We start from the raw sequence: 16,846 nt of genomic DNA, 5'->3' as shown, positions 1-16,846 counted from the left end.
GGAAAGAAAATAAAATTGAAGCAAACAACAGAAAGAGTAAAAATGTTATGTTGTAAGCAACTCTCAGTTCCCACATTCCTCTCTCTGGGTGCAGATGGCTTTCTTCATCACAAGATCATTGGAACTGGAACTGGTCTGAATCATCTCATTGTTGAGAAGAGTCAGGTCCATCAGAATTGATCATCATATAATCTTGTTGTTTCTATGTAAAATGATTTGTTTGTTTTCCTCATTTCACTTAGTATCAATTCATGTAAATATCTCCAGGCCTCTCTGAAATCATCCTGCTAGTCATTTCTTACAGAACAATAATATTCCATTATATTCATGTACCATAATTTATTCAGCCATTCTCCAATTGATGGGCATCTATTCAGTTTCCAGTTTCTTGCCACTACAAAAAGGCTGCCATAAACATTTTTGCACATTGGGTCCCTTTCCCTTCTTTAAAATCTCTTTAGGATATAAGCCCAGTAAAAAACACTGCTGGATCAAAGAGTATGCAAAATTTAATACCTTTGTCAATGACTCAATAAGACTTCAAGAATAAGTAAAACAAAACAAAAAAAAATATGAATAAATAGAAGACAATGTGAAATACTTCATTACAAAAACAACTGACCTGAAAGATAGATCTAGGAGAGAAAAATCTAAGGATTCTTGTATTTCCTGAAAGCCATGAAGGAAAAAAAAAAGCCTAGACATCATTCTTCAGGAAATCGTCAAACAAAACTGCTCTGATCTTCTAGAACCAGAAGTTAAAATAGCCATTGAAAGAATTCATGGATCACCTCCTGAAAGAGATCCCAAAATGAAAACTCCAAGGAATATTGTGGCTAAATTGCAGAACTATCTGATCAAATATTTCAGGCAGCCAAAAAGAAGCAATTCAAATATGGAGGAACCATGATCAAGATTAGCCAGGACATAGCAGCTTTCATTTTGAAGCATCAAACCATCTGGAAACTGATATTCCCAAAAGGCAAGGGAACTTGGATTGTACCAAGGATAAACTACCTAAGTAAACAGAATATTTATTTGCAGGAAAAAAGATGGACATTTAATGATACAGGTATATTTCAATTATTTCTGAAGAAAAGACCTGAACTGAACAAAAATTTGATCTCCAAATATAGAACTCAAAAGAAGCATAAAAAAGCAAAAATCAAAGAATACTTGAGAAATATATCTTAGATATAGGTATACTTAGAGAGCATGGGTATGATTTGATTTTATTGTGATAATAAGAAAAAAAAACTAGAAATGGAAAGGGGGTTGTACTGGAAAAAAAAAAAAAAAAGGAAAATGGAAGCAAAATAAGGGAAATTGCATCTCCTGAGAGGCAAAGAAGACTTGGTTACTATAATTGTTGCCTACTATATCCTATATATTCCAAATCCATCCCATAGATCCACCCCTCTATTTTTTAGCCAGTATCACACAGTTTTGCAGTTTTGATGATTATTACTTTACAATATCATTTGAAATATTGTGTTTCTTGATCACTTTCTTTTGTATTTTTTCAATGATTCCCTTGACATTCTTGACTTTTTGTTCTTTCAAAGAATTTTTTTTTTCCCTAGCACTATCAGATAACTTTTTGGTAGTTTGATTGACATGGCACTGAAAAGCAATTTACTTTAGGCAAAATGATATTTTTCTCATTATTTAGATTTTTTCTGCAGTTGTGTGAAAAGTTTTTTGTAATTGTGTCTATATAGTTCCTGAACTTGTGTTGGCAAGTAGATTCCTAATTATATTATATTGTTTATAATTATTTTATATGGAATATTTCTTCTATCTATTGATGTGGGCTTTATTGTGGAAATTTGGTTTTATATTACATCCTGTAACTTTGCAAAATGTATTTATTATATCAAATATTTCTTAGTGAATGCTCTATAATTGTTTTGCTCAGCATCAGTTCATGTAAATCTTCCCAGGCCTTTGTAAAATCATCTCGTTCATCATTTATTATATAACAATAATATTCTATTAGCTATACATATCACAACTTGTTCAATCATTCCCCAGTTGATAGGCACATACTCATTTTCCAGTTCTTTGCTACTACAATAAAGAGCTGGTACAAACATTTTTTGCACATATAGGCCCTTTTCCCTCCTTTATGATTTTCTTGGGATATATAACCAGTAATGGCACTGCTGGGTCAAAGGGTATGCACAGTTTTATAGGTCTTTGGTCATAGTTCTAAACTGTTCTCCAGAATGGTAAGATTATTGCACAAGTCCACCAACAATGCATTAGTGTCCCAGTTTTCTCATATCCTCTGCAACATTTATCATTATCTTTTTCTGCCATCTTGGCTGATCTGAGAGATGTGAGGTGGTACCTTAGAGTTTGTTTTAATTTACATTTCTGTAATCAGTGCTGATTTAGAGCATTTTTCATATGACTATAGATAATTGCTATTTCTTTTTCTTCTCTTATTGATGAAGCAAATATTTCTTGTATTATTTTGAATAATAGTGGTGATAATGGACATCCTTGTTTACCCCTGAGCTTTTGGAATAGCTTCTAGCTTATGCCCATTACACATAATGTTTGCTGATGGTTTTTAAAAAGATAAAGCTCATTATTTTTTTTTTAAATGCTTCATTTATTCCAAATCTCTCTAGTGTTTTTAATAGGAATGGGTGTTTTATTTTGTCAAAAAGATTTTTTTTATTATCTAATGAGATAATCATATTATTTCAGTTTATTTTATTATTGACATTGTGAATTGTGTTGATAGTTTTCCTAATGGTGAACCAAACCAACATTTCTGATATAAATCCCACTTGATCATAGAGTATAATCTTGAGTGATATATTGCTATAATCACCTTGCCTTTGTTCAAAATACTTTGTTCAAAACTTTTGCATCAATACACATTAGAGTAATTGAATTATAATTTTCTTTCTGGTTTAGATACCAGCACCATATTTGTGCCTTAAAAAGAATTTGAAGGATTCTTTCTTCATCTATTTTTCCAAATACTTCATTTGGCATTTTAATTAATTGTTCTTTATATGTTTGATAGAATTCACTAATGAAGCCATCTGGCTCTAGCATTTTGATGTGTTCTTTTTTTCTTCTTTTCTTCTCTAGGAAGTTCATTAATAGCTTGTTCAATTTCTTTTTCAAATATGAGATCTTTGAAGCTATTTATTTCCTGATGTTTTATTCTAGGTATTTTCCATTTTCATAAACATTTATCAATGTCTGATTATATTTAATTTAAAAGAAAGCTTTTACACAAACAAAAGCAATGCAACCATGATTAAAAAGGAACCAGAAATCTAGGAAACAATTTTTGCAGCCAATGTTTCTGATCTAAGGTCCTCATTTATAAAATACATAGAGGAATCAAATCCATAAGAATACAAGTCATTACCTAATTAATAAATGCTCAAAGCATATGAATAGACAATTTCCCATGAATAAATTAAAGCCATCTAATTTATGTGAAAAAATGCTTTAAGGCACTATTGATTAAATAAATGCAAATTACAACAACTCTAAGGTATCATCTCACATTCATTAGGTTGTCTACGAAAACAAAAAAATATATGAAAAAAAACTGATGCATTATTGGTGGAGTTGTGAATTGATCCAATTATTCTGGGGAACAATTTGGAATGTCCAAAGGGCTATAAAACTGCAAAGAAATTTAAGGCCTAGATCTTCCCATAGCCTCCAAACCACTGAATAAATTACTGTGTGAAGAAATACATATGTAAATAAAATCTCAGCCATTATTAAATTATAAATTTAGATCTTAAAAGGATCTTGAAATATATTTAATCACAAATTCCATATTTACTAAATAATAAGAACTTGTAAATAGTAACTGAATAATGTCCTTTGAATTGAATTGATTTAAATCAAAAGCAAGATGTAATCATAATTAACAAGTATCTTTTAAGTAAGTCACTGATAAAAGCCTTTGACTTTGCTTCCTATGCACATGCTTATAGAACTTAGAAATATATTAAATTTTAAAATATATATATATTTCATAAGATATACTGACATAAGTAATACAAGCACTTTCAGATTTTAAGCCACCTAGGTTGGAAGGCTTTGGGGCATTTTAATAAAAATGAATTCTAATCATGATGTTAAAATATGGCAAACACCTCCAGATCTAATATATCTGTAGGCAGAAAGAAAAAAGCCCACATAGTAAAATCTACATCTCAGAAATCAACCTCACACAAAAGGAAGAAAATATAAATGAGTGCTTTCCTCATCAGGGATTCTCAATCATCAGTTATGAATTTAGCTTTATTCCTTTATTGCTTGTAATTCATCCAGGCAAGTTCTTTATTCCCAGGAGGGATCATGTTTTATTCATTCTTACTCACCACAGGATAGGGCCCTATGAAGCAGTTATATTTAGCCAACAATTTATACCCCTAATTTGTTTCCAAATTCTTATCATCAAGTGACTTCCCAATCATCACAGACTGAAACCCTCCCCTCTTCTACATTAAATGACAAGCTCTGGATTTATCATAGATAGAAGGGAGTGTTAACTTCTACAACTCTTTTTCTAATGTGTGTAGGTAAAAGACATACAGAGGTAAAAATAAAAGTGACTGATTCAGGACCTAAGCTCTGTCAATTCCAACCTGGGAGTACGGCAGAGTCAGCTTGAATCAGCTTGTGAGAGTAGATTGTTAAATTTTCATTTTGAAGATTTATATCTTCAAAATTGGAAAATGAACAAATCAGAGTTTGATTTATTATTTTTTCATTGTCTACATTTATTCAATGTGATGAAAAAGTACTAATTTTATAGATTAAACTTAAAATTATGTCAGGAGTGCATTTTTTTCTGGCAAGCCAGTTATTAAACATTTTCTGCACACACATACAATACAAAATAATCAGGAGACAAAAATTCATTGTGCCTACCACATCTCATGAGACTGGGTGAAGAAGATTAAAAACACAATTGACTAGAAAGCATTATGAGAATTTGAATATAAACTTGTCCAGTGGAAAGACTAAAGGCTCCAGGATCAAACTGAATATTTATAAATTGCTTAATTGAATATGTATTTAAGAGCCCAGTCATAATAGCTAAGAAGAAGTAAGGTCAAAAAATACACAAACCTACATATATCTATCTATCCATACTCACATACACACAAACATACATATATACTTATTTTTATATACATATACATACAGTTAAATAAATATAGGTATATAGATAGATATACATACACATATGTAGATGTAGAGATAGTCTATGAATTAAAGTTGTGTATTTACATGTTTATGTGTATGTATTTCTATGTTCGTGTTATGTGTATTATGAGGGGAGTTATCTTTCAGTAGTGTATAGTGGTCATCCAATCTTTCCCTGTGTGTAAATTTTCATTATTTCATCTTTGTCAGCATTTTCTGCTGACAATATGGGGCCCTCTACAGAGATTCACAGAGGAAAACAAGTCCCATCATCTATATGCTCGGGGAGGGTAATATGGAACCCTACTTGACCACCTGCTATTTCTTTCTGTGTGGCTAACAAGAGGGATAAGTGAGGCTAGGAAAAGCTGTGTGAGGTACTCAGTTTTCTGAAGGATGGGAATCTCCAAGTGATTAACAGATCTTAAAAAAAATCTAGTCAGAATTACATCTGGGAATGAAGATCTGAGTCCCAACATATAAAATCTTATTTTCTAATAATAAATGAGAATCTCTAGGGAGACAAAAAAAGAGAAACAGACCTCCTTTTTATAATGGAAATTTTATTATCTATTTATTCTTATTAAATCTAAGGATTCTTAAATGGTTATAACCTTTCCCTGATAAAAATTACTATTAGATAACTGGAACCTTTCCTAAATGTCAGTTGGAATTCCACAGGTCTTAAGAGGGTTTAAAATTCCTCACCCATGGCTGTGTTTTTATAAATATTATTATTTGTCTGAAATCTTCAATAGCCTGTGTGCAGGTTATCACAAATAAAGGCTAATACAAAGCCAGATCAGATTCATCTTCAAAGATGGCAGGATTCATTAGGGGTAGTTGGTGATTCCCAAAAGATTCTTTTCTTTCATTTCCTTTCCATTATGCAGGGTAATGAAATGTTTTGCTTGCAACATTGAAAATCTTAAGAACTGGCATAAGAAACCTCAGTCCTGACATCAAGCAGAATAATCTCTTCAAACTTTTTTCTTCTGGAGACAGCAAAGATATTGCTAACCCTCTTGAACATTGCCCCCTCCTCCTTAATTTCCTTCACAGAACCAAAAATAGAAAAGTATAGAAAGTGAGCACCCAGAATATTTTCCCCTAACATAGTGGTCTCCAGTTTTGCATGGTGAATCATATAGGAGTAAATTTAAATACCCTTAAAGTCAACATTTGCCCTCCAGTTCTGGAATCTCACTCAACTTGACAAATATGACCTTCTCACCATGATTTCTGTAAGTTGTAACCTATATTTTACTTACATGACAATTGGTTCTATTTCCAGAATGGCACTTTGTATAATATCAAAATGTTCCTTGCCCATCTAGATGCTTACCCTTTTCTGACTTTTGTAGATACTGAGTAAATTCTGGTCAATTCTGATCTAAGTTGTACACATTACATTTTTCATATTAATTTATATGTCAGTGTGTTTATTTGATCATTCTCCTAATTCACTGTTATTTGGAAACTTAGAAGAAAGGTTGAAACAACAATTTCTTCATGAAACACCTAAGAGAACTTTGCTATACATGCTGCTTCTACTATACTTTGAGTTATGAACTGTTGTTATTGATTTTTATGTACATAAAGGAATGGCAAATAATGCTGTGACATTCAAGAAGCCTTTCTCATACTTGGTAGAAAAACATCTTCTATTTCTTCCTAGTTTTAATTAATAATATAGGTCCGATAATAAATAATGTCCTAAATTAAATTTAAATGTGTATATTATACATATATAAATATACACATATATACATACATACATGTGCAAACAAATACACACACATAAATGTATACAGACACAGACACAGTCAAGAGAATTTGGGAACAAATGATATAGCCTTTTCTATTCATTTAGAATGCTGATAAGTGCAAGATAGTACTACCTGAAATCACATTGCTAGTCTTAATCCTACTATTCGAGCAGGCAACACAAATGTAATAAGTACTTGCTATCTACTTGTATTTGTGAATTGTTGGGGATATAACTTATAGAAGGCTTTTTCATTAAGATATAAGTGTATTTATGAAATCAAGATTCACTGGAAAGCTAATCTAAATAGGGAAAATATTTGTCTATTAAGCATATATTGAACATTTCCTACATAATTGTTTTTATAGATAGCAAAGAAATAAAGATAATAAATTAGCATAACTGATATGATTAATTAAGATAAAAAAAATACTGTGAAGCAACTGATCAAGGCATGATACCATCAGAAAAAGACAGGATGGTTTGTGATTTTATGAATGAATTACCTTTAAGGCATGGGCATTCATTAATACCATTTACCACTACCTACATTGCTTTTAGACATTTTTGGAAGACTTTCGCATTATGCCTTCATACTCAAGGAACCTTGATATTGATATATTTTTTTTTTTATCCTGTAAGATTGAATTGGTTTTAGTACTTATATCTCATCAATATGCTATGCCTTTCTTCTTGGATCTTCTGACTAGAGGGTAGAGTCATGAACTTTAAACCTTTTATTTAAAGAGTAGGCCTAATATAAACTTCTCTCCTTTTGTCTTCAGCTATACTGTTTTAAGGATATCTTTGTCTTCTTCCCTTTTTATGCCGGCTTTTCAGGTTCCTTTTGTATATCTTTCCTCATTTTGTCTACTTTTTTCTTCTTAATCTCTACAATCTAGCTTCTGATGTCATCTTTCCACTGAAAATGCTCTCTCCAACATTACCAATGATCTTAGCATTCTCAAACCAATGGTCTTTTCTTAATCATTCCTTTTGAACTTCCATGTATTTTTTAGCATTTTTTTCTTTTTTTGAATTAAGGCTTTTTATATCAAAATATATACATGGATAATTTTTGACACTCACCCTTAAAAAACTCTGTGTTTTAATTTTTTCTCCCTTTCTGCACCCCCTTGCCCAGTCAGCAAGTGATTCAATATATTTTGACCTCGTGCAATTCCTCTATACATGTTTCCACAAATATCATGCTGCACTAGAAAAATCAAATCAAAAAGAAAAAAAATGAGAAAGAAAACAAAATGCAAGGAAACAACAATAAAAAAGTAAAAATATTATGTTGTGGTCTGTTAGGTTCTTACTAAGTTCTAAGTTGGTACTTAACAATTCTCTAGTTCATACCTTTGGTTCTGGCCTTTAAGGGGAGTTTACCCCTTTGAACTTCTGAGGAGTTTACATATGAAAAGGAGTTTACACAACCTTCAAAGGGAGCAAGTTTATTGGTTGAAGTATTTTTCCCACAAGCCCTTGAGTTCTCACACGTCCATTCTCTGGGAAGATAAAAGAAGACAACATTGAGCAAGGATTAGTCTACTCTAGGACAGAGTTGGGACAGCTCTCTGGAGGAAGAAGAGTCTAATCTGGAATTGAGTTGATCAGCAGTTTCTGGAGACAACAGAACATTACACTTTGGCACCCAATGTGGGGCAAGGACTTTTGCTTATCCTGACAAGGACTTATTCTGAGCCCTTCAGAGGAGCTAGCCCGGACCTTCACAGTGGTCCACATTCAGTTCCCACTGTCTTCTTTCTGGGTGCAGATGGTTTTATTCATCACAAGAACATTAGAACTAGACTGAGTCATCTCATTGTTGATGAGAATGATGTCCATCAGAATTGATCATCATATTCTTGCTGTTGCCATGTACAATGATTGCCTGGTTCTGCTCATTTCACTTAGAATCAGTTCATGTAAGTTTCTCCAGACTTCTCTAAAATGATCCTCTTGACTATTTCTTATATAACAATAATGTCATAACATTCATATACTATAAATCATTCAATCATTCTCCAACATCCACTCAGTTTCCAGTTTTTTGCTTCTACAAAAAAAGGCTGCCACAAACATTTTTGCACATACAAGTCCCTTCCCCTCCTTTATGATCTCTTTGGGATACAAGCCCTGTAGAAACATTGCTGGATCAAAGAGTATGCACAGTATAATAGCCCTTTGGGTATAATTTCAAATTACTCTCCAGAATGGTTGATTAGTTCTCAACTCCACCAACAATATATTAGTGTCCCAGTTTTCCAACATCCCCCCCCAACATTTGTCATTATCTTTTCTTGTCATTTTAGCCAATCTGAGAGGTGTGTAGTAGTACTTTAGAGTTGTCTTAATTTGCATTTCTGTGATCAATAATGATTTTAGAATACTTTTTCATATGACTAAAAATGGTTTTAATGTCTTCATCTGAAAATTGCCTGTTCATATACTTTGACCATTTATGAATTGGAGAATGGCTTGAATTCTCATAAATCTGAGTTGATTCTCTCTATATATATTAGAAATGAGTCCTTTATCAGAACCCTTAAATGTAAATTTTTCCCCAGTTTATTGCTTCCCTTCTAATTTTGTCTGCATTGTTTTTTGTTTTTTTTTTTATAAAATCGTTTAACAATATAATCGCAATTATCCATTTGGTGTACAATAATGAGCTCCAATTCTTCTTTGGTCACAACTTCCTTCCTTCTCCACAGATCTGAGAGGTAAAGTATCCTATGTTTTTCACATTTGCTTATAATATTACTCTTTATGTCTAAATCATGAACCTATTTTGATCTTCTCTTGGTATAGGGTGTTATGTGTGGGTCAATCCTACTTTCTGCCATACTAATTTCCAATTTTCCTAACAGTTTTTTCTTGAATAGTGACTTCTTATCCCAAAGTTGGTGTCTTTGAATTTGTCATACACTTGATTACTATATTCATTGACTATTTTGTCCTGTGAACCTAACCTATTCCAATGATTGTCTGCTCTTTTTCTTATGCAGAACCAAATTGTTTTGATGATCACTACTTTATAATACAGTTTTAGGTGTGGTACAGCTGAGCCACCTTCATTGAATTTGTTTCATTCATTCCCTTGAAATGCTTGATGTTTTGTTCTTCCATATGAATTTTGTTATACTTTTTTTCTAGCTCTGTGAAGCATTTTCTTAGGTGTTTGATTGGTATGGTACTGAATAAATAAATTAATTTAAGTAGTATTGTGATTTTTACTATATTCACTCAGCCTACCCATGAGCACTTGATATTTTCCAACCGATTAGATCTTGACATAAGTTGTATTATGCCGGAGATAACTTTCTGTAATTTCTTTGCTAATATTTTTAAAAATATTTTTGTATCATTCCTTCCACTTTTGATGGTATTGATCATCTTTCTTGATTTTTTTCTCATTTTATTTTACTTTTTTTTTTTTTTTTTTTTTTTTTTTTTTTTTTTTTTTTTTTTTTTTTTTTTTGTATATCACTATAGTTTTCCTCCTAGTTATCAAGACTATGTCTTCTTGGGAGAATTAAATCCTTATCTGGGACATAAATTCTGACAATAGATATCCCATAACATCTAAAGTGAGTCTTCTCTTCTTGAATACAATTTTACTTGCTGATTTAATTATTATTGTTGGATTGTTTCAGTTATATTTGATTCTTCATGACTCTATGTAGAATTTTCTAGGCAACGATACTGGAGGGTTTTTTTTTCCTTTTTGGCCATTTCCTTCTTCAGCTCATTTTATAAATGAGAAAACTGAGGCAAACAGAGTTAATGTCTTGCCCAGAGTCACACAACTAATAAGTATTTGAGGCCAGATTTGAATTCAAGACGATGAGCTTTCTGATTCCAAGTTCATTGTGCCACCTGGCTATATTACGTTTATGCTAATATGTAATGTCTAATCTAGCTCTCTGGAAGATCTCAATATCATCCCGAGTCCTTGATCTTAGCAGAGGAGTGAAGGAAGCAGGACAACCACCACTAGGCTGGTCAAAGATGGAGTCCGGAGTCTGGAATCTGGAATCTCAACTCTTCTCTGTGTCTTTGACTGAATGCCTCATCTGTGTTTGTGGCTAAGAGAGTCTTTTGTGTCTGAGACTCCCTTAAATATCTCAATATGATTACATCATTACAGCACACTGAGCATGAGCAACCATTACATCACCATATCACTTTAAGTATATGTTTATCTCACACTGAATAGGTACTTAACTTTAAGTACCCTGCTGTCCTTGATTCAAGTTTACCTTTTCAGAGTTCCAGACTTCTACACTAATACTACTGAGATCTGTCTTTTCCTCTTTTGGCTCTCTGCTGTCTTTCAATCTCACATATCTCCATCTAGCTTTTAAGCATCTTAAAGTGAAAGTTCAGTAGATATTTCAAATTCAATATGTTCAAAACTAAACTCATATAAACTCTTTTCCCCAAATATTCTCCCTTCTAACATCCCTATAACTGTCAAGGGCATCATCATTCTTAGGCCCTTAGGCTCCCAAAGTAATAGTCATTCTTCTCTTTTCACCATTTTTCCATGCTTTAGTATGCAATCTATTGCAAAGGCCTGTTGATCTCATCTTTGCAATATTACTTTAATACACTCCTTTCTCTCCTCTGATATTTCTACCACTCTAATATAGTCCCTTATCATTTAATGCTTACACTTGTAATAGCTTGCTGGTGGTTCTGCCTGTTTTAAGTCTTTCCCTATTCAAATATTATCTCATTTAATTCTCAAAATAATTTTTTGAGGTAGGTGCATTATTATTCCTATTTTACAGATGAAGAAATTGAGGCAAACAAAGATTTAATGACTTGCCCAACATCACACACTGGTAAGTGACTGAGAATGGATTTTAATTAAGTTCTTCCTGACTTCAAGTTCAGAACTGGATGTTATAAGCTGGCTTTGTAGGTCCCAGAAGCTATGGTAATTGAAAAAAAAATGACATGGCTATAGAATTAGTGCAGGAATCACCAATTCAATTAGAACTAGAGATAATAGATCAGCCATTTAGTAGTTAGTTTAGCATAGGGCTGGGATGGATAATGTGAGAGACTACAGGAAAAGAAGGCCACAATAAAGGTTATAATATGGTCTATCTTCTCTCAAATTCTTCAAATCTATTCAGGGTCCTAGGACTTTCCTTGAAATTGTTATTAATTTGTTTATGCAAAGGACAGAGCAGACTAATCCATTGGAAAGAAAGGAGAACTTCTGCTCTATTATCTTGATTTGTGCTTAGAGTCAAATACCAATAACACTTTGTTATGATAATTATGCTTAATGCTCAAAAAAAAAAAAAGATTGGTATTGAGTTACAGTGATGAAAAAACAAACAAAAAAATTTTTGTGTTTTTGGCGTCAGAGGATTTGGATTGTTATCCCAACTTTAAGGCTTATTATTGAGTGAGCAATAAGTATATTAGCATTCCTGGACTTCATTTTTCTCATTTATACAATGAAGAGTTAAGTTTCCTTTTAGTTTTCAATCTATGATCCTAAATCTATGTGGGAATTTGGCATGATAGTGGAGAAAATCCTAATGTACCAGAGTTCTTATTTTAGTTTTTAATATCCATGAGACCTTGGGCATATCAGTAGCAATTTTCCCATTTATAATATGAGGGTAATAATTGAACCTACTCTACAAGTTTTCTGAGAGTATCAGATGATATAATACATGTAAAGCCCTTCCCAAAACTTTATATCTTTATATAAATTCAAGTTGTTGTACCAGTTAGTGTAGTCATCTGAGGTAAATGAACACGAAAAAGAGACAAAAAAAAGAGACAGAGATACACATACATAGAGACAGACAGTGCAGAGACAAGGAGGGAGGGAGGGAGGGAGGAAGAGGGAGAGGAAGAGAGAGAGAGAGAGAGAGGGAGAGAGAGAGAGAGAGAGAGAGAGAGAGAGAGAGAGAGAGAGAGAGAGAGAGAGAGAGAGAGAGAGAGAAGGAAACTGCATAATTATCAAGGAATTCATTGACCATCTTGCCCATTCCATACACCAGAGAAATCCTTTGCTACAACACACCACAAGTGGGCATCTAGCCTATCCTTTAAAATTTCCAAGGCAGAAGAAACCTTTATTGTCACTTTTGGACACCTATTGATGTTCAGTCATTTTCAGTTGTATCTGACTCTTTTTGACTTTACTTTTGTGGGGGAAGGAATAGCAAAAATACTGGAACAGTTTGCTGATTTCTTCTCCACCTCATTTTACAGAGGAGGAAACAGGCAAACAGGATTAAGCAATTGAACCAGTAGCAAGTGTGGGACACTAGATTTGAACTAAGCAAGAGATATCTTCCTGACTCCAGGCATGGTGCTATCCATTTTATCACTTAATTATCCTTATCATTGCTTATGACACAGTGATAGTTCATTAGAGTTAAGTGTCATCATTTATCTAGGCATTCCCTAATTAATAAGATTCTACTTTTTTTTCTAATTCTTTGCTGTTAAATCAAATTTTGCTATAAACATATTAGTATGTAAGATGCCTTTCATTATATCAATACCATCCTAGTTTCATATATATATATATATATATGTGTGTGTATGTATATATATATATGTGTATATATCTATATATATACATACACATATATATGTATATATACACATATATATATGTATATGTACATACGTATATATATATATGTATATATATATATATATACATATATATATAATTTAAATACTTCATTTATATAATTCAAAATTACTTTCCAAAATGCTTATGATTCACAGCTCTACCGATAATCCACTAGTGTGCATATCTTTCCACAACTTCTCCAACACTGATTACTCACATCTTTTATAATTTTTCCAGGATACCTCTGGGTAATTTAATTTTCCTTTCTCATTTTTAGGGCATGATTTCATATGTTTATTTAATAGTTTGAAATTCTTTTGAAACGTGTTGTGTTTGTATCATTTAACTACTTCTATATTAGATTCCCAATTTATCATCTATCAATTATTTATATATCTTAGATTGCAAACTATTATCAGAGACTTTTGATACAAAGTTGGTTTACTCAATATCCATTCTTATTCTTACATTATTTTTGTTTCTGCAGAAGTTTTTCACTTTTATGTCAAAAATTAACTATTTTATCTTTAGCTATATTAGGAATAACACTCTTGATACTGAAAATCAGACATCAAAGAAAATTTATTAAAGAAGAATTTTAAGGAATCATCTTAGTGTTTCTGGCCAGAAAGTGGGCCCCATTCTTCTTTGGGATGAGAGAGTATTGAGTACAGATATGGCGGAACCTTTATTATTTGCTCATGTCCTCTATTCAGAAAGTGGATTCGTCCATTTTTTCTGGATTACAATTTTTTTGATATGCCCACTACATCATTTCCCCTTTATAGGTATGTATGTATGTATGTATGTATGTATGTATGTATGTATACATGAAACATGCCTCCTCATCATATATCAACATCTGGGGTTTGTTGTTTAATATTCAATTAGCCTATTAAGCACAATACTTTCTGATTGGCTGAATCCACTTGTTCCTTCTTATCCCCCCCCTCCCTCCTTGTTTGCTTAAGGCTTCTGCTGATCACTTAATTGTTCTGTGAATCCTAACTTTCCTTAACCTCTCACATTCTGAAAACTGCTTGGTCAGTGGTATCCACTATCCCACATACATCAAAACTTGCAACACTGAGGAAACCCAACTTTTAAGTATTTTTCACAGCTATATTCTTTTCATTGCTAAGAATATATCCTCCAAATCATTATATATAGATAAATTATCTGCTTATCTTCTCTTATTTATATTATTCTATTTTCTTTGTTTTCATAAATATATAAAAATGCTATTGATTTTGGAGGATTTGTTTTGAAGTCTGAAATATTGTTGAAAGTTTTTATTTTCTCATTAGCATCTTTTCTGGTTCCCTAAGATTTTTAAAAGAAGACCATTACATCAGTGACACATGTAACTGGTTTGCCTTCTTTACACCAATAATTTTTGTCTCTTTTGTTATTATTTCAAGAATTTTATGAAATAATTGAGCATAAGACATTTTTAATCTACTCCATTTACTTGGAAAATGTCTGTAGCGTTCCCACTATGTACTATTCTTGATTAATAATAATAATTATATATATATATATATATATATATATACATATATAAAGAAGTCTCTACTTATACTTTGTTCACTTTTAGAGTACATGAACATGTTGTTTTTGAATAGATTTTACTGCATCTATTGAAATATGCATAAAGGTTTTATGTTTTTGTTTGGTTTTGGTTTTGTTTTTAGTATGATTGTTATTTTTTGTTTTCCTAATGCATCCTTGAAGCCTTGGTTTAAATCCAACACGTTCATACTGAATAATTATTTGGATGAATTGATATAGTCTGTGTGAGAGAATTATATTAAAAGTTTGGAACAGTTATTTATTCATTAAATTATGCTAGTCTCTAGTTCTCTTCCCCTTCTCCTTGTTCAAGGTACTAGTATCACAAAAGGAATGTAGTAAAATAATTTCTTTGTCAAATCTGCAAATAATTTTGTAACATTCATCCCACCTGACATTTTAAAGTTTGATAGAATTCTTCCAAGAATCCACAAGTATGGACCAAAGTACCCCTTTGGAAGTTCCTTTATATATATTTCTCTTTTCTGATATCATGTTATCAAAGTAGTTTTTCTCTGAGTAGCTAGGTGCATAGTACAGTGCATAGACCTCTGTGCTCAGAGTAAGAAGGATCCCTTTTCCTGAGTTCAAATCTATTCTCAGATACTTAATATGTGACAATAAGCAAGTCACTTAACTCTGCTTGCCTTAGTTTCCAAATCTGTAAAATGAGCTGAAGAAGAAAACAGCTAACTTTGTATAGCTATAATTTCAGTGTATTTTTCAAGAAAACCCTATTTAGTATCACAAAGACACAATTGAAAGCTACTAAATTTGGTCTTTTTCTAGTTTAGATATTGTATATTTTAATATATTTTTTATTTTTATATTTTTACACTTTATATATTTATTTTTACATATTTATACTTATTTTATTATTATTCATTATTTAATTTATTAGTTTTTAGTATTAATTTATTTATTATTATATAATTTGTATGTTATACATAAATATAATTTAATATTTATATTGATTAATTTATTTAATTCTTACTAATTATTTTATAATTTATGTTTTTATATTTTATATATTTGTAATTTTTATTATTTTTAAAAGCTTTTTTATTTTCAAAACTATGCATGAATAACTTTTCAACATTAACCCTTGCATAGCCTTGTGTTTCAAATTTTCCCCTCTTTCCTCTCAACCACTACCCTAGAAGGCAAGCAATACGATATATGTTACACATCTTAAAATATATGTTAAATCCAATATGTATAAACTCATTTATACAATTCTCTTGCTGCACAAGAAAAATCAGATCAAAAAGAAAAGAAGATGAGTAAGAAAACAAAATGTAAGTGAACAACAACAAAAAGAGTGAGAATGTTATATTGTGATTCACATTCAGTTCCCACAGACTTCCCTCGGCATGTAAATGGCTCTCTTCATGACAAGATCATTGGAACTACTATCAATCATCTCATTGTTTGAAAGAGTCATTTTTATCAAAATTGGTTGTTGTATAATCTTGCTATCGCCATATCAATGATCACTTGGTTCTGCTCATTTCACTTAGCATCGATTGATGTAAGTTTCTCCAGGACTCTCTAAAATCATCCTCCTGATTGTTTCTTATAGCACAATAATATTCCATAAAATTCATATGCCATAACTTATTCAGCCATTCTCCAACTGATGATCCACTCAGTTTCCAGTGTCTTGCCACTGCAAAAAG

Source organism: Sminthopsis crassicaudata, chromosome 4, assembly GCF_048593235.1.
Source record: "Sminthopsis crassicaudata isolate SCR6 chromosome 4, ASM4859323v1, whole genome shotgun sequence".
Taxonomy (NCBI): Eukaryota; Metazoa; Chordata; class Mammalia; order Dasyuromorphia; family Dasyuridae; genus Sminthopsis; species Sminthopsis crassicaudata.
This window is presented reverse-complemented; position numbering follows the sequence as displayed.